Raw genomic sequence first — 19,175 nt, forward strand, 5'->3', positions numbered from 1 at the left:
GATTAGAAAAACCGGGTTTGCGGAGCGCTCACTCCACAAAACCGGTTTAAGGGGAGGGGTAGTTTGGCGGGTTAACTGCCTGGAAGCCATCGGGCTCACCTGCGAGCCCGGTGGCTCCCATGATCAGGCGAAATCGGGCTAGGCTCCCCTAGCCCGATTTCGCCTGATTGTGGGAATAGCCCCAATGTTTTCATGATCATGTTTGCTCTTTCCAACCTACCTCCTCTAAATGGGAAGACAGGCAAGACATCACAAGCTAGTTCAATTGTGGTGCCTTGTTATTTGTTTGCTTCTCTACATTACTGGTTTGGTGAGAGCAGTGGCAGCTGATGTGGGTGCCATGGGAGGCGGGCGGCGGGAGGCACCTTTAAGTATAAATCAGTCGGCACTTACCTCCTGTACTGCTGCACTTGAAAGCTTTTCCCAGCAGTGCCGCAGCGCCCAGTACCCACTGCAAAGAGTACTGGAGGATCAGCTCTACCACACAGGAGCAGCTCCACCACGCAGCTGGCAGAGGCCATTTGCGTGGCCAGAAAATGTGTGGGCGCCAGCTGAGTGGCAGAGTCGGTCCTCAGCTGCAGCAGGTGCTGGGTGGTGCGCTGCTGCTGCTGGGAAGAGCTTTCAAATGTGGCAGTATGGGAGGTAAGCACCTACTAATTTATACTTTAAGGTGCCTCCCACCACCACCCCAACGGCACCCGCACCCGCTCCAGCCACCACTGGGTGAGAGGTATATGTATGTGAGTGGGGGAAAGGCAGTAAGGGATGTGCCAGTGAAGTTTAGATTTTGAGGCTCACACATTTCTCCTTCATTGGGGATGGAAGTGAGGGTTGAGCAGCCATCCGTACCAAAATTTAGCATTCACAGGGTAGTGTGTCACCCTGTGGATTACAAACATAACTTTCTGCTGCAATGTAGATTTTTCTTCAGGGCTCCCATCCAAATATTGACCAGTTCTGAGCCTGCTTAATTCATGAGCTTTGACAAGATAACAGCACATGGTCATCTTTCTGCAGATCTAACACTTGTAAAGTGTGTATGTGCAATAAGACCATATAAATTCTGTTTTATGACTGAGCTGAGTATCAAAAAGCTATAGGCCACAATGTTCACACTGCTCAGTAATCTACTGGGTTCTAATTAATCATTTTTACTGTGTAGGCATTTGAGAGAGAACTTAGTGACTAGAAACTCAAAAGGTGTACGCATGTGGAAACTCCAACAAAAGTTAATAGAGTGAAAGTATTGCAGCTTGGCTTTTGCCGACTAGGTTATTCCATGGAAAATACAGAGATCGACCCCAACCCCCAAGGATTTAGAAAATTATGTTCCAGATAACATAGGACTTTTTTTCTGGGCCACATCTAGGGTGGAACCAAGTTACAAGCAATTATGAAGCTATTCACATGACCAGGAGAAGTCGGGCTAAGGGAGCCTAGCCCGATTTCTCCTGGTCGTCCGCTGCCACGGGAGCTGTGTGGCTCCTGGCAGCAAACCACCTAAAGTACCCCTCCCTTTCAAAGAGCTTAGCTAGCGCTCCACTAACCCCGTTTGGTTGCTCATGTGCTGCGGTGGTGCAGCTCCATGCCATGGCAACACATGAGGAGACCCCCGCTAGGAGGCTGCAAGCAGCCTCCCAGGCTCAGGGGTCTCTCCAGGGTGCCCCGCATACTCGCACGGGGCATCCTGGGACTCCCAGGGGCCATGCAGCCCCCATCTCCACAGCCCCCGCCAGCTCCGTCACAGAGCCAGCAGCCATGTGGGCGGCTGATCCAGCCGCCAAGCTACGAGTGGCTGCTTGTCTGTGGGGAGAGCAGGCTAAGCCTGCTCTCCCCACAGAACCCCATCAGGTGTTTCACACGTGTTGTGTGAAGTACCTGATTGAGTTGCTTCCTTCATAGACACAAAGAAATCATATGTAGATTTAACTAAAGGCTTATTCAGAAACAACTCCATTTTATCCTTCTACTTACCCTCCCTTTTCCTTTCTGACTCCACCCTCCACACTCCCTACAGGATCCCCACAGGGATAAACTTCTCAACAACACAACATAAAATAGTACTAGATAGAATACAAGTTGCTAGTGAAGTCAGAACCCTGTGTCAGGTTCCTTCTCCCTTCTCTTTAATGTCTATTACAATGTACGACCTGTTCTGACATCATAGAACACAATACCCCTTCATCACGTCATTGGAGAATGTGTATGTGTGTGTGCGCACACACGTGTACACATGCACATAAATATTTTATCCAATTTCAGGTTGGGTGTTGAATTGGAAGAAGGGTGGGTAGAGAGAGACTGTTTAACCAATTTCCTTCCAGAAGTACTGTTGGTTGATGGCTCATCTGTTTGGGTGAATGTTCAGCCTGTTCTAGATAGGGTTGCAATCCAGCATTGTTCCTAGAGGTTCACTGATCCGGCATTGTCTCTAGAGGTTCAATGGCCTCTGAGGTTCAAAGCACTTTTTATCAGCTTTGAATTATACACCAGGATGCAATCTTACCTGGATGCAGACCGCTTAGACACAGTTACCCATGCTCTGGTAACCTCCTGCTTAGATTACTGCAATGCATTGTACATGCGGCTGCCTTTGAAAACAGTCCAGAAACTGCAGTTGGTCCAAAACAGGGCTGCAAGATATGCTGGGCATATTGATCATATCGTGCCAGCACTTTGTCAGCTGTGCTGGCTCCCAGTTCATTTCTGGATCCAATTCAAAGTTTTAACCTTTAAAGTTTTTAACCTTTGAAACCTTAAATGGCTTGAGAGCCAGGGGCGTAGCCACCATTGGGCGACTGGGTTCAAAGAACCTGGTCCGTGGCCCTGACATGCCCCCTGCGTCTGACGCCAGACGCGGGAGGGGGGTGCTGGTTTAGCTCCCAAGCGGGGCCGTGCAACCCCGTTCAGGAGTTAAATCACTCTTCCCTGCTGCATTCACAGTGTGGCCAGGAACAACTCTTCCCTGCCTTAAAGGCAAGGAGAGCCACTTCTGGCCACCCTGCAAACAGTGCTGGCCCTGATCTAGCATTCGCAGCACTGGCCTGCATCTAACTCTCGAACAGGGCCGCACAGCTGCGAACACAGCACCGGCTTGGATCTAACTCCCCAATGGGGCTGATAAAACCCTAGGCAGGTGATCATCCTATCCTCCCAAGGACTGCTCTCTCAGGAGAGTGACAGGCCACAGAAGCATGCATGCGGGCCAGAGGGCTGTTGCTGCCAGCTCAGTTGCTAGATCCCTGCAAGGCCTAGGGAAGGGTACCCCAGCAACACCTTCCCCAGTCCTGGTGACTGGAAGAAAGCAGGAATTAAAGCACTCCCTCTAGCATTCTGGCCATCTCTTAACATATATGCATAGGTCCTTTTGCCCAGCATGGCCACCCAACTTGGCAGGGATCACTGAAGGAAGCAGTTCCCCTGACCTGGGATTCCTCGCAAAGTCTCATCTACATACACCACAATGCCGGTCCCAGCCTGGGAATTTTGAAGGCAGCCATCCCCGATGTTACCCAATTCCTCCCACCTGGAACTGCCCGGACACATGGAGTGACCTGGACTCCTTGGGAGTCTGTAAAGGTTGAGTGGAGAGGGGAAGGCGTGCAGTATGAGTTCTATTGTTAAACAGATATACCGGGTGGCCCACATCAGCAGGGCCCCCTATAGTTGGATGGCCTACCTCATGAGAGTGCTACCCGATGGAGACCCAAAGCTCATGGAGCCTCTGGTTCTCCCCAGTGGACTGGCCCTCTCATGAGAGGGCTAAACCCTGGCCAGCAAGCCGACACGGGGACAGGAGTGTGTTGGGACTTCCTAGACTGCTTTGCCCAGGTCTGCCATTGAAATAACATGCTGAGGCTATTCTGACGATCACCAGAAAGCAGGCTAAGGGAGACTAAAGGCTAGTCCACTTAAATCTCCCTCCCCTTAAATGAAGTTAACGGAGCGAACACTCCATTAACCTAGTTTATTTGCTTGTGTGCCACTGCAGTGCACGGTGACACATGAGTAGACCCCCAGAAGGGAGGCTACAAGCAGCCTCTCAGTTCTGGAGGTCGCCACAGAATGCCCCTGGAAGTCCTGGGACTTCCAGGGGCCGGGTGGCCCCCAATCCCCACAGCCTCCACCGGCTCCATGACGGAGCCGGTAGTCATGTGGGTGACGGACCAATCCGGCCGCCCAGGGCTTGGAGGCTGCTTGTGTGTGGAGAGAGCGGGCTAAGTGCCAGTCGTGTGAAACGCCTCACTGTGTTACCGTAGATCAAACCCTAGGATCCTTTGCCTGCCCTCACATTCATGTTCCTTCCTAGGAAATCATCATGCCCTCTTCCAGGTGCCGTCTGCACCCCCCAATACAAGTGGTTCTGCTTGTGCAAGATTGTATGGCTGCCGGGACCTTGCAAGGTGGTGGTACAAGTGGTTTAATGATGGAGTTTAAATGCCCTTTCCCTGCCAAGGGTGGGCGACCGATGCCGAAAAGTCACAATTGCACTGGGCACGCCCCTTGAAGATCATGGCCAATGGTTGCTGACATCTACTGACATCCTGATGCCTTGCCTGCAGTCTGGTGTTGTGAGTGCTACAGAACTTGCTGGGATGTGGCCTCGGTGGACCAGGTATAGAGAGGGCTCCTTCTGCCCACAAGTTGGAGCCCACAAGACCGCGGCTCAGCGATCACTTAGCAATCATCTGCGGGATGATTCACAGGCTTACAGGTTATCCACACGGCTATGACAACAGACAGGCTTATGTTGCATGCATACGTGCTAGTGTGTACAGTTTCGATGCCAATTTTCCATAGACCTAGAGGTGGGTCTCACGATCAAGGAGACCCACCTCCATAGGGTTTGCAGAGAGAGCGGGCTAAGCCCGCTCTCCCCGCAGATAACCAGGGTCGTAGCCCTGGGCGGCCAGATCGGTCGCCCACACGACTGCCGGCTCAGTTACAGAGCCGGTGGGGGCTGGGAGGATTGGGGGCCGCGCTGTCCCCGGAAGCTCCAGTATGCCCTGCGCAAGCACACAGGGCATACTGGAGAGATCCTCGAGCCAGGAGGCTGCTTTTCAGCCTCTCAGTCGGGGGCCTCCTCGTGAGTAGCTGCAGTGCAGAGCCATGCCGTGGCTACTCATGATTTCAAAAAATGGGTTGAAGCACCGGCGTACAGAAGTGGGTGACCCACTTAAGAACCACCGGGCTCGCAGCTGAGTCCAGTGGTTCTTATGGCTGTAGAAAATTGATTTTCTACAACTGTGTGAATAGCCTCCTAATCTTGCAAGAGTTATACAGGGAAAAATAGATCATACTGCTTCCCTCTCTTCGGAACTATTAGCTGGTAGATGTAACAGAATCCCAACTGAGCAGAGATACTGCCCCTGTAACTCAGATGAGGTGAAGTGAGCTGCATGTGTGCTACTGCAGTGTGTCTTTTACATAGGTCTTAGGCAAAGATTAATTGACCTGGTTTTACAAAACTTGCCAGGAAGATCCGATGAATTTAATGACAAATATTTGAGAATAGACATGAATTAGCCAACCACCCACCCAGTTGCAAAATTCTGTTGTTCCACAATATGAGTTTGAAACACTCTGTTCACTAATGGTTAGCAAGCCCATACTCTGGGAGCACCATTTAGACCGGAAACAATCTTTTCACCTTTGTGCAAAAGCACGAAACTGTCAGCAATTCCTTAGGAACCCACAGCAGTGTGGGCAGTTTGGAACTACCCACATTACAATGTAGAACATGTGGGTCAATATAGACATATTTATCTTGCACAAAGTAAAAAAATAAAACAATTCCAACCCAATCCCTCCCCTCCCCCGTTAAGGAGAACAGGTGGTAAAATGGACAGAGCACGTGACTCTGCATTTTATATTTCTGAACATCCCTCCCTCTTGTAACTTTGTCATTGTTGTAACTCTGTCACTGAAGCTCTTCTCATGATCTGTGAGATAGGGGCGTAGCAAGGTTGGAGTGGGCCCAGAGACAAGATTTTAAAATGGGGCCCCCCCACTCAAAGTCCAGGGCCTCCGCACACCCCAGGCCCCCAAGGATTTAAGTCTGATATTCCAAAATAAGTATGCTGCCTGGAAATACATTTCACTGAATACACACACGCACACGTCACAATATATAGTGATATACATTGAGTACTATACATTTGTTTTACTTTTAATGCCTAGAACACACTAGAAAGATGAATGATTAAAATGGGCCCCTCGCTGCAGATTAGCAAAGGAGACTTTCAACCATGCAGGGTGAGCCTATGTTTGTTTTCTCAGAATTCTGAACAAATTCAGTCAAGTTTGATTCCAGGAGGTTTTTCACAGGAGGCTTTTAAAGCCCTTTAACACACATCTCCTCTGGAATGGAGGTGCTGCATTCACATGTTGGCGAGATTTACCCTGAAGTCCCTGAAAGTTATTGGGGAGCAGTTCACACACAAGAAAAATAAAATAAAATAAAAGCACAAGACATGCTTCACAGTTCTCACTCAGACCTTCTGGGTTGCAAAACAACTTGAACATAAGTGCATTTATAAATGAATGAATAAAATAAATATAATACTGTTTCTTCCAGAAGTTTTTGTAATTTTCTGCCATGAAACAAGCCACTTATAGGACTTTTTAGATAGTTTTTTTAAAGCCAGCAAATTTTCCAAGCTGTTTAAAAATAAATATTCAGAGACTTCTCAGTCCCTCCCCCCCATATCCAAGCCCTATGGCAAGCAGATCCCTATATATCCGGGTGGGGAAGGTAACCACAAAAAGGAGTTCACACTCTACCTGGCAGCAAGGGGTCTTCTGCTGCAGAGAATACTCTGGCTGCCTCCTCCTTCCTGGCTGGCTTGGGCCCTACTGGAGTTCAGGCTTCACTGCGGCCTACACGGAGGCCTCCGTGGAAGCCCCGCCCACCCGCCGATCAGCTGAGAGGCGGGAGAAAAGGAGCTCTTTGCAGCTGGGCTGCTGGAGAACAAGCTGGAGAGACGGCGAAGAGGGCAGTGGCTGAGAGGCTATGGGGCTGGGCAGGGGGCAATGGGGAGTCACATGAGGTGCCTCTGGGGGGCCCCTCCAGGCAGTGGGGCCCCCAGACAACTGTCTCCCCTTGCCCGATCGTTGTTACGCGCTTGCTGTGAGAAGAGCTTCTGTTGGGCTTGTGGGGAGAGCGGGCTTAGCTCGTAGCTAAGGCGGCCGGATTGGCCGCCCACACAGCTTCCGGCTCTGTCACGGGATGCATGGGGCATCCTGGAAAGACCCCCCAGCCTCTGCGAGTAGAAATACTGCTTCAGATCTAAATATATACTGCAGTCTTAAGCTATTTACTCCAGAGTTGTCCAACACAAATGATTTGAGTGCTGTAATCAGAAGCTTGACTTTGTTTCTGTGATTTGCCATTAGCTCCAAAGCCAAAGAGCGTTGTGGAAAATATGAGATGACTGTACCCATTTACTTCCAACATTTCTTCCATATGGCAGTCAATACTTACCGCCTTGCTATTAAATAGATTTTGAAAATCTCTTCAGTCCATATCATTTTCTTATCCTTCGTTAGTTCTTTAGATTTAACATCAGCTGGGAATACACCAGCCAGATGTAGGCTGTGATTCTCGTTTGTTCAACACTTACTGGAAGCATTACATCTATCATCATTTCTAGCCCTTTTCTTATGCAATGCAGATTGTTCTTTGTCTTTCTTGAAAACTGAGTAGCTGTTAAATTATCTATTAATCTTCTTTCAGATTTGCTGCAAGTTTGTTTTGTTTTGTTTAATATGAGAGTTTATCTCATTGGCTGTCTTTTCAACCGCATGTTCCAACTTCCTAGTCCATTTCCTCAAGTTTGAATATGATGTCATTCGCATACTCAAAAAATGTGTTATGCCTAGGTTTGGGAGTTGTGTGTGCTCCAAATTTTTTGTTGTGTAGAAGCAAGGTAAGAGGAAAACCTGTGTAGAAGTGATGGGAGCTCTTCTCACAATCAAGGAGAAGAACTCCACAGAGGTCTGTGTGGAGAGCAGGTTTCACTTACACTCCCCACAGATGATCTCCTGGTTGCTCCTGGGCCGGCGGATCACCCACCCAGACAAGTGGTGGCTCAGTCGTGGCTGCCCGGCAGCACTGGGGGTCGGAGTGCTGGGACACGACACCGCGCATTGCCCTGCCCCCAGTGTGCAGTGCATTACTGGGATGTCCCCTCCTGCCCCAAGTGTGCCTGCCTTCCTGACACATGATCAACAAAATGAAGTTTAGACATGTGCACGGTCCGGAGCAGTCCAGACTGGCACCGAAGGGGGGCCTTCCTTTTAGGGCGGGGAGGGCTTGCTTACCCCTCCCGCCTCTTTGCCCCCTCCAGCGCCCGTATTTAACAGAATAACGGGGCACTGGAAACCAGCCGCCCACACTGCCGCCCCCCCACCGCGATCAGATTTAGCCCCAAAACTACCAATACCACTGCCCCCGCCGTCGCCCGCCAGCCCTCCCTCCCTCCCAGCCGCACGCCCGCCCGCCCGAGTCCTCACCCGATGCTGTGTAAGTAATGAGAGGAGCTCCTGAACAGAGCTCCTCTCGCTAGGAAGTCCTGCAGCATACTGAAGCTTTGCGCGCGCGCGCGCATGTGCGTGCCACAAAGGACACCAATCGCTGGAGGCCCGGTCTACCCGCGCGCGCAAAGCTTCAGTATGCTGCAGGACTTCCTAGCGAGAGGAGCTCTGTTCAGGAGCTCCTCTCGTTATTTACACAGCATCGGGTGAGGACTCGGGCGGGCGGGCGTGCGGCTGGGAGGGAGGGAGGGCTGGCGGGCGATGGAGGGGGCAGTGGTATTGGTAGTTTTTGGGCTAAATCTGATCGCGGCGGGGGGGGCGGCAGTGTGGGCGGCTGGTTTCCAGCGCCCCGTTATTCTGTTAAATACGGGCGCTGGAGGGGGCAAAGAGGCGGGAGGGGTAAGCAAGCCCTCCCGCCCTTAAAGACATACCCCCCACCCGGACCCGGACCAGCCAGGGCCGAACCAGTCCAGCAGTTCGGCCATTCTTTAGAATGGCCGCCAGACCGGTTCGGGCACACCCCTAATGAAGTTAAGAGAGCACTTATCCTCATTTTAGGAGGCTACATAGGTGGGTTTGCCACCATGTAGCCACCGGGATTGGGGGCGATCCTGGTGGTTCGCATGAGTGTGCAAAACTGGGCTGGGCTCCCTTAGCCTAGTTTTGCATGCTCGTGTGAATAGACTCATTGTATGGAAGCAAGCCAGGTTTTCCTCTTACCTTGCTTCCACACAACCGAAAATTGGGAGTACACACACAACTCCCAAACCTAGGTAGAACACAGTTTTTGACTGTGTGAATGACCTCTACAGGTATGTGTCTCCCTTTGTGTCTTTGTCCTGTTTGATGTAGTGCTTAGCTAATTTTATTCTTGTATTATTTGGAAAGCATGTTGCTGCTCAAGGAGCTCACCGTTTTTCTTTACAGAATATGAAGAATTTGCCATTAAGTTGACTAATTTTCCATCTATTCATTCTTTCCATCAAGTGGTGTGTAATAGAATAGAATGACCAATAGTTTAATACTGTTGCTATTGTTTGGGAATTCCTTCATAGTCTGTGGAATTCATTATTATTAAGGTTGAGTGAAAGTATTGCCCATTAACAAAAATATAGGGCAAAATAGGGGCAGGTAGTGAAATGCCTTACTGAAAAATAACCCCACAAAGTGCCATTAATTCATTTGTTCATTGGTTGTTCATAGACTTCACTGCCACAATAATCCACCTCCCTGTGCTCAACTGAATTATTTTGTCCTTCTCGTTCTGGGCTGCAGTGGTTTACAACACAGCATCAGCAGATAAGGAAGGTGGTGAGTGCCTGGGAGTTATTCACATGGCTTTATGCCGCGGGGTATCTGAGGTGCGAATCGACTTCGCAGTAGATCTGAGAGTTTAATTCAGGGGCTTAGATGGACAGGTCACACAGCCGTGAGCTCCTCCCTGCAATCTTTCTCCTATGTGCGTTCCCACCGCTTGCTCCGTTTTTTTCCTCCAACCAATCACATCCCAGGAGGAGGCGTGAGATGCCTCCCTTCAGTATTACCTTTTTTTTTTTAGTTTGAAAGCCAGCTGGATTTCCACAAAATTGACAAGTCAAAACAACAGAACACTTAACCTTAACCTGCCGAATTTGACTCAAATCTTTCTGGTCTTTATAATGAACTTGCCTTTGCGAAATCATTGCTATCTCTCTGTGAAGAAAAATCAGCTGAGACACAAAGGGCTCAGGCTACATCTAACCTGCCGTCTCCCTTGTTAAGCTTCCAAACATCTGCATATGTAAGCTGTGTTCCTATGGTGACCACACTTGAAAACATAGGAAGACCCACATTTTGCATGTGCTTGCATTTAACTCAGGAATTTCTCCCTCACTCCCCATCCCCTTCTGGACTCTCTTCACAGAATTTCATCAATCTGCCACGACTCCTCCCCCACCCCACCCCCAGAGGTGTATCTAGGGAAAATAGCACCTAGGGCAAGCACTGAAATTGCGCCCCCTGTCCAAACATCTGACACCCATCTTTCCGATAACTTTACCATAATATCAGCTCAAATATACAAGTCAAGCTCATTAATCTTTTAATATTTCAAAAACTATTTAGCAGTGGATGTAGCCAGACCAAAAAATGCTGGAAAACTACAAATTTCAGTATGCTGGGGCTCATGAAATACCCAAATACTATGTGGAGGTGTACTTGGAAAACTAAACAGAAGTGCCTGTCTAATTCTCAACTGTGCATTGTAGCATCACTATTACATAAGTTTTAAAAATAAATGGAGAATTTGACTTTCCCCAGATACTAGGGCCTTGCAGAGGCCATTTGAGCATGCGAAGTGGCCATTTTGTTTTCAGTGGCCATTTTTTAAAAGAAAAACTTCATTTTAAAAAATTGCGCCCCCTTCAAGTGGCGCCCAGGGCACATGCCCTGCCTGCCCTACCTTAGATAAGCCCCTGCCCCAGTGCTTTCAATTGCAAATCATTCAAAGCACACACCAGACTGAGCTGTCAAACTCTTCTTTGCTGACACTTGGTGTTATGGAAATCCACCCAGCAAACATTAAAAAAAACCCATGAAAGTGAGAGTAAGCCAAATTATCGACAGTGGCCCCTCCGCACATCAAAGAAAAATGTCCGAGCATAGAAGAAGCCTTGGGGTCCCCCCCCAATCTGCTGGAAATACAGGATTTTTTAAAGCCGGACATACTTCGGATTAAGCCAGAATGCACAGCCTCGATTCGGGGGCAACCAGAGTCATGTCTGTACTGGTCCCTGATAGCATTCAGGGACTTCAGGGGAAATACAGCTAATATGTGGTCTGGCACACTCTGTGCTGGAGGAGATTCGGAGTAAAAGCCCTGTGCGTGAAGCCTCCCGGGCAATGTTAGGGACACTTCCCCATCTTCCAGTGATGTGCTAAAGCCCATTTTACTGGGAAGAGAAGGAAGGCTTCCTGAATGGTGGCCACTTAAAATCTGCAACAGGGCAGCAAAAAACACATTATGATCTGGTCATTTACTGCAGTATATTTTTTAAGAGGCTAATTTTGTTCAGCCCGACCCCATAATTAGAAGTAGTCCAAGCCATCCCTGGGGAATTGTATATGAATCAGAGGTTATTAAGAGTTATATCTGTAATGCTTACACCTATTGTGAAGTGCAGGTGTCCTTCACTGCCTGTTTGCCAAGGAAAGATAACATTCATCTTCATCAGAGGATGAGCAATTAGCACAAGTCATTGCGGAGTGGCAAGAAGTGCAAGTAGAATTCAGGAGTCAAGGCAAATGTTTGCAGGCAAAAGTAAAAGTGAAAAAGTGCTTGCTGTAATATGGCGTCCCTGGCCTGCATGGTTCATGGCAAGGCAGCCATTGGCCCTAGCCATTCAGTTCCCACTGGGCATATTCTGAATTAATTAGTGGGTCTCTTGCAACTGCAGTGCTGAGTAGGCATCACCCCGAGAGTAGTTAAATTATTAGATCAGACATTAATCTATTGCTGACAAGCTAAAAAGGACATCAAGACATTTTTACCAGTGGCTGAGAGCATTATCTCTCATTATTTTTCTTTTGTGTTCTGAGTATGGTACTTGGTAAAGTACTATATGAGGGACCTTTACTTCCCCCCCCCTGTGTTATTATGCAGTATGTACTAAAACAGCGAAACAGCATATAGTGAAATACCCCTTACATTTAAAGCAGCTGCTGTCAGCCATCACTGACAGCCTGCTTATATTCTCATGCAGACAGAAGCAGAGAGCTTGGCCTCTGCCCTCGGGATTCTTCCATGTCATGAGGTTGCCATCTCTGTTTAACAATGCAGTGAGAAGAGGTTAGGTTTCTCTTAGCCTCTTTTGTTTAAACAGAATCTTCCCATTCTCATGTTGTTTGCTCCAGCCATTCATAAGCTCTCCAGTTTCCTTATAGGAAAAAACTTCCCACTCCTTGTGTGAGAAGCACTTGATTCCAGCTGAGGTTGGGGAATGCAGAAAAGCTACCACGCTACCCCTTGACTAGATGCAAACAAACACATACCTTACCCTAATTTGCAAAACTGGACAATACCTTTATCAGAATCAATTAAAATGTCAGAAAGTAGTAAGTAAGCAAGCCTTCAGGTTTTCCAGAACTTTTCTTCATGCTGGATGTTAAGTAAAACAAAAGCAGGGTGGCAGGCAGGGTGTGTGTGTGTGTGTGTGTGTAGTGGTAGGGGGAGAGAGAAATGTGGGCATGGTTATCCTCTTTCCTTTTTTGTTTTGCTTAACATCCATTCTGAGGAAGATCCTGGAAAACATCAAAGTTTCTTCACTACTTTGTGACACTTATGGAGAAGGGTGGGAGATTTGATTTACAGCAATGGCAAGGCGGGTGTGAGAGGGTGTTACTCTTCCCTTGCTCACCACTTTCCCCCTAATCATCCCCCTAATGATTCTCCCCCACCCCTACCTGAAGTTCCAGACATGTTTACCTCATCATGAGGACAAGCGGTTGGAGAGGGAGCTGTATGGGCAAAGCAGCAAATGTCTGAAAGATTAAGCACCCCATCCCACCTGCTGCTTCTCCACTGCATTCTGTAGCCTCCCTTCTCTACTTCGCATCCGTTCAGCAGTGACCAAGTTCCCAGACCTGGGCTGATCACTGAGTGTCTAAACTTAGCTCTTATGTACGTACTGATCTGGTATCACCATTAACTATCTTCTGTGCAGATCAAAGAGTCACCCAAATATTCATCTATTATGCATTCAGTGTTTAAGCACAAAAATAATACAAATAGGGCTGGTTCAGACAATGTGTCCATCCCACCATATGTTGTGGGATGTGAACACAAATGTCCCAATCCCACTTCCTGGCATGCTGTCCTGCAACCTCACAATCACATGGGGAGCAAACTATGTGATCTTGACCACTCCACAGATATTCCACAAAGTGATATAAAGCAACAAGTTGTGCTAGCCAATATAAATTGCAGGCCCTTTGAGAAAAATGAAGCAATAACAATACTAAGGCAGCTCAGAATAAAGCAATAAATGGAGCTGGAAATTATACTGTAGTTCTTATGTATATCATTTAACATTTGGAAGTGCAATATCCTCACATGAGAACAGTTGGAATCAATGCTTAGTCATGCTCCAATTGCACACATTTGCTAGCTCTACAAGGACATTTTTGTCCTCAGTGATGACATTTGATTTTTACAATGTATTTTGAAGTTCATAATATCACTTGTCATATAACAGATTTAAACTACTGCTAACTGAAGTCATTTCAATTGTAGGTGTCTCACTGTTGTGCAACATAATCCCAAGCATGTTTCCTCACTAAAAGAGTCAGCTGAATTGCATGGACTTTTATCCAAGCAAGCATGCACGGGATTGCAGCCCAGCCGAATAAATTGTTTTTAAACTGCAGGGATGACTATATTCAAGAAAGCAAAAATTTAGTGCAAGAAACACCAGCTTTGTAAGTATCTTTGCAAAAAAACAAAACAAAAAAGGTGTGCGAAGAGACTGCTGGCCAGAATGCACATATTAGAAATAACTCAGAAGGAAGAAATCATGTAAATTTAGGCATCAACTAATTAAAAAAAACACCATACAAGTTTCTTCTGCAAGCATAATTCATCTCTCTGTCATCGTCCCCTTCTGTAACATGCACCTTACTCCACGTTCTCCCTACACCCAATCAGCCAATCAAAAGTACAATGTGATGGCATCAGGACTCAGAGAAAGTTTTGCTGTGCATTACAGAGAGGGGAAACTCAAGGAAGGGATGCCATTTGTGGCAGCAGCTGAGTACCTTGAAATGTGCAGTTCCATGTGTAATGTACCTCAGGTCAGTGCTGATCTAGGTCAGTGTGTAGGACTCAGTCAGCAGGGATTCATGGTCTTCAGAAAATGGAACAGCTGGGAAAGGGGAATGAGGTGTGCTCCCTATGGTCTCTAGTTTGTCAGAAGGCACATAAGCATAACCAAGCATTTCTTTGCAACCATGTGGGAAGGAGTCAAAAGAAAGGAGGAAGTTGTGTGATCTAGACAGTATATTAGCATTAAAATGGAATTTTTGTGCAGGAAAGAAATCAGGACTTGAGATATTTGTAGAGCATGAAACTCGAACTTATGTTCCTTAAACCATGTGTAAACGGGATTTACAGTGTCTCTATGCATCACTGATGCAATGGCTGTACTGGAAATTAAAACACGGCTTTGTATTCTGGAGAGCATCTCACTCAGTGTGAGACTGTGACATCAAGTTGTCTGTTTACCCCTTAGGCTGGTATGGCATTAACTTCAAGTGTTGATGATGCCTTTTTTTTAAAAAGGAGATACTGAGCAGCAGGGTAACAGCGGAGCAGCATGACACAAAGGCAGCAGGAAAAGAAGAGGGGAATTCAGATGTGCCCGTTTCCCAGAGAACTCCTGTTAGCATGGAGCTGAGTGATGCTCTTAGTGTTCAGATCTAGCCCTTTTACACAGAGGATGCATTGATGATTCTCTGCCCTCCTTAGATAATTCCCTAGCCTTTGCTGATTAAAAATGCTACCTCCAACAAACCAGAACCTCTGCTCAATACAAGTAATTTGCCTTAATAAATAAATGCTCAAATGTTCCCCTCCTGATTTCTTCCTTATTTTACCCAAACATTAAATGTGCATTTTTTAAAAAAAGGTTTTATAAAACAGATATATTGTCTTTTGGGGTGGCACAAAACTGTTGGGAAGAAAAAAGGCTTCTAATAATACAATTATGTCCCTCTTGATATGATCTTGGGGTCCTGGAGAATTACAGAGCACCAAGTCTTCTGTTCTCAACAAGGTAAGGAGGAAGAAAAGGATCAAGGATCAAAACAGAAGAAGATGAAATAGAGAAAAGAGGTGGGGGATGAGGGCTGGCATAAGCTGGGAAGGACTCACATTACCAGGCCACAACACTTTTTTGATTTGGGGAAGTATTGTTCTAGAAAGGCATCTCCAGAAAGGCATCTTACACACCACAAAATGTGTGCAAGGTGTTCCCTGGTTTACATGTTATTTGCTCTCAAGATGCTAATTCTAGAAATCCCACTACACAGTCTTCAATATCAGTGGAGAGTGGGATTTCGAAGCCAATAAAACCAGTTGCTTGCCAAATAACACAAAACATCACATTGAAGCCTGGGGACTTAGTTGGGCCGACATCGGGACCCTTGGGCCAAAATGTAACTAGGCACCAAGTGAACAAATGGGAATTAATAGCCTATGCCTAGTGTGAGGCTGATTCTTTGTTTGACATCATTCCAGAACTTACAAATAACTCTAAAGCTCCAATATATGTATGCAAGAGTAGTCTCTAATTCTCCACATCTCCAAGAAGCAAAATGTTCAGAAGAGTTTAGCTTAGCCAGCACAGAGACCAATGAATTCATATTGTTGCACTAATCTCAGGTCCAAACTACACAAGCAGAGGTGTTTTTACTGCTGGACTTCCAAAGTCCAGGGCCTCCATGCCCCCTGGGGCCCCCCAAATCCTCTTGAGTCTGTCCAGGGTGGTGTAGTAGCCACACCGGACCGTGCTGCACTGGGCAGCTGAGCGTGCAGAGGTGTAATGAGGGTGGGGCAGGCAGGGCACGTGCCCTGGGTGCCATTGCAGGGGGGGCGCAGAGTGCCTGCCATGCCCCGCCCCCCACCTCAACTGCAGTCGGAGAGGCGCCCCTCCGAGAGCACATGCCCATTTATTTCAGACAGCGTTTGCTACCTAAAAACATCTATTCCCTTTCTCTCCCTCCAGAGAGGGAGAGAAAGGAAGAATAGATGCTTTCAGGCAGCAAGCCGTGCCTGAAATGACTCCAAAGAGCTTGCTCAGGCTCTTTGGAGCTCGAGGCCACACTCCCTTTGCATGTGATGTCAAAGGGGGCGTGGCCTCAAGCTTGAAAAAGAGCCTGAGCAAGCTGAACTTTAAAATACAAGCAAAATCTGGCTTAAAAATAGGTGGGGGGGGAGGGAGAAAAAGAGGAAAGTGACTTCAGCTGTTCAGACTGAGGGCTTGTTTCTCACAATTTGACTTCTCTAATACTTCTCAATGAGCTCTGTGACTGAGGCATTTGAATCTGGTGCCTTTTGTATGTAAACATATTATTTGATCAATGATCCATTGCAGAATTGTCCATTATACAATTTTGAATTACTCCTTTTTTGAAGTACTAGGTCTAGCTCATCTGATAATGGTGTTTTATTTTGCCAATCCCTGTAGCTCTCCTGTTGGTAAGAACTTGAGTACAAGCAGTCAATTTGTTTTCAACTTCTTTAAATATTTTCTTCTTATCAGGGCAGTTTTAAATTTCATGCCTTTGGAGTAGTACTATCACGACTGGTTTCCATGTCTTTCCTTTTGCATACCCATGATAATGTATTGTCCAGTTACTGGTTTTAGTAAAGTTGCACTTCATTACTCAATTCTGAGCAAACTGTCGATATAGGAAGATGCTGAAAGGCATCATCTCATGCTGCGCGGGAGAAGGCAATGGTAAACCACTCCTGTATTCTACCAAGAAAACCACAGGGCTCTGTGGTCGCCAGGAGTCGATGGCGACTTGACAGCACAATCTTTCCTTTTTAAAAAAAACACTGCTCTGGGCTACATGGAGGAGGAGGAAGTGCAGGATATAAAAAGTGTAAAATAAAATAAATACTTGTATTTGAGCTGATATTATGGTAAAGTTATCTGAAAGATGGGTGTCAGATGTTGGGGGGGGGGCGCAATTTCAGTGCTTCCCAAGGTGCTATTTTCCCTAGATACGCCCCTGCAAGCGTGACTGACCTGCGCCAGGCAGCCGAGCATAAAGACAGAGGGGAGAGTGGGGAAAGAAATATGTGAGGTAGGTATATGTTAAATTGCATGTTGAAATGTTTCTGCTAATGTATATTTGCGTAAATATACCTGTTTTATATTCTCACATTCTTGTGAGTGCCCTTAAGAACCCATGTGTTTAAAATACTGTGTGTGTGTATGTGTGTGTGTAGGGGGGATGATGTCCAACTTGCATTGGGGGTGGGGGTGGGGTCCTCCAAAGTCCTTTAGGTCCAGGCTCCAAAATTACCTAGGCATACCTCTGTACACAAGCACACAAATGTGTGTTATAGAAGCATGTTTCCAAGTGGAAGTACCTCTTGGCAAACAAAACCATGCCCACGAAGTTCTTCATATGGGGCTTTTATAAAGCCCTTTAACTCACATCTCTTCCGGAATGGAGGGGGTGTGTTTGCATATCGGGCAGATTTACACCAAAATCCCTGAGAGTTATTGGGGAGCAGTTCACACACAATTCGGGCTTTTCACTATGAATTATTGTGTAGCCCGATTTATATCGGGGGTAAACAAAATCTGCAAGCTCTAGTAATGAGAGTCAAGGAGCACAGTGAAAAAATGGGACTATGACTAAATGTAAAGAAGACCAAACTAATGACAATGGGCACAGCAACCAGCCTCAGAATTGATAATGAAGACACTGAAGTGGTGGATAGTTTCTGCCTTTTAGGATCGACCATCAGCAGTAAAGGATCCATTAGTAAAGAAATACATGACAGACTAGCACTTGGTAGGGTTGCAATGAAGGTCTTGGAAAGGATATTTAGATGCCATGACATGTCTATACCTACAAAGATTAGAATTGTTCAGACAATGGTTTCCCCTGTGACACTCTATGGATGTGAAAGCTGGACTCTGAAGAAGCAAGATAGAAAAAGTATTGATGCTTTTGAACTTTGGTGCTGGAGAAGACTTTTGAGGATACCATGGACAGCCAGGAAAACAAACAAATGGATCATAGAAAAAACCAATCCACAATTTTCACTTGAGGCACAAATGACCAGGCTCAAACTATCATACTTTGGACACATTATGCGAAGACCCAGATTCCTTGAGAAGTCCATAATGCTGGGGAAAGTTGAAGGAAAGAGAAGAAGAGGAGAACCAGTAGCAAAGTGGATGGACTTGATTATGACAACAGTGAATGCACTACTGAGAGACCTTACACAGGAACATAGGAACATAGGAAGCTGCCATAGACTGAGTCAGACCACTGGTCTATCTAGCTCAGAATTGTCTTCACAGACTGGCGGTGGCTTCTCCAAGGTTGCAGGCAGGAATCTCTCTCAGCCCTATCTTGGAGAAGCCAGGGAGGGAACTTGAAACCTTCTGCTCTTCCCAGAGTAGCTCCATCCCCTGAGGGGAATATGTTACAGCGCTCACACTTCTAGTCTCCCATTCATATGCACCCAGGGTATACCGTGCTTAGCTAAGGGGACGTCATGCTTGCTGCCACAAGACCAGCTCTCCTCTCTTAATTGTAAAGGCCAAGTTGAAGATAGATCATCCTGGAGAGACATCGACTTGACAGCACTTAATCAATCAATTTTTCTTTAAAAACCACTATTTGCGTCAGTTATTTGGGACAACTTCGAGTTCGCAGTAAAGCCTCCCAGTAAACCCCTGGTAAAGCCTGTTGTGTGTAAAAGTCCCACGGGAGGGAAGGACGATGACAGTCATATCACTTGCCCTTTCCTCCCAGTTTTTAGCTGGCTGGTGACAAACGTGCAGGTCTCAATCTCCGCTTTTTCATTCTATATTTTGCTTCTTCCCCTCTTTTCATCTGCCCCACTGCCACTACTACTG

The 19,175-nt window shown here is 46.8% G+C and overlaps 1 protein-coding gene across 10 annotated transcripts in view; it reads right to left on the bottom strand.

Moving 5' to 3' along the window:
- PDE11A (phosphodiesterase 11A) overlaps nt 1-19,175 on the bottom strand; it is a 299,742-nt gene that overhangs the window by 16,970 nt on the left and 263,597 nt on the right. The gene's annotated exons all lie outside the window — the stretch shown is intronic.

The sequence above is a fragment of the Hemicordylus capensis genome, chromosome 1 (assembly GCF_027244095.1).
Source record: "Hemicordylus capensis ecotype Gifberg chromosome 1, rHemCap1.1.pri, whole genome shotgun sequence".
NCBI classification, from domain to species: domain Eukaryota; kingdom Metazoa; phylum Chordata; class Lepidosauria; order Squamata; family Cordylidae; genus Hemicordylus; species Hemicordylus capensis.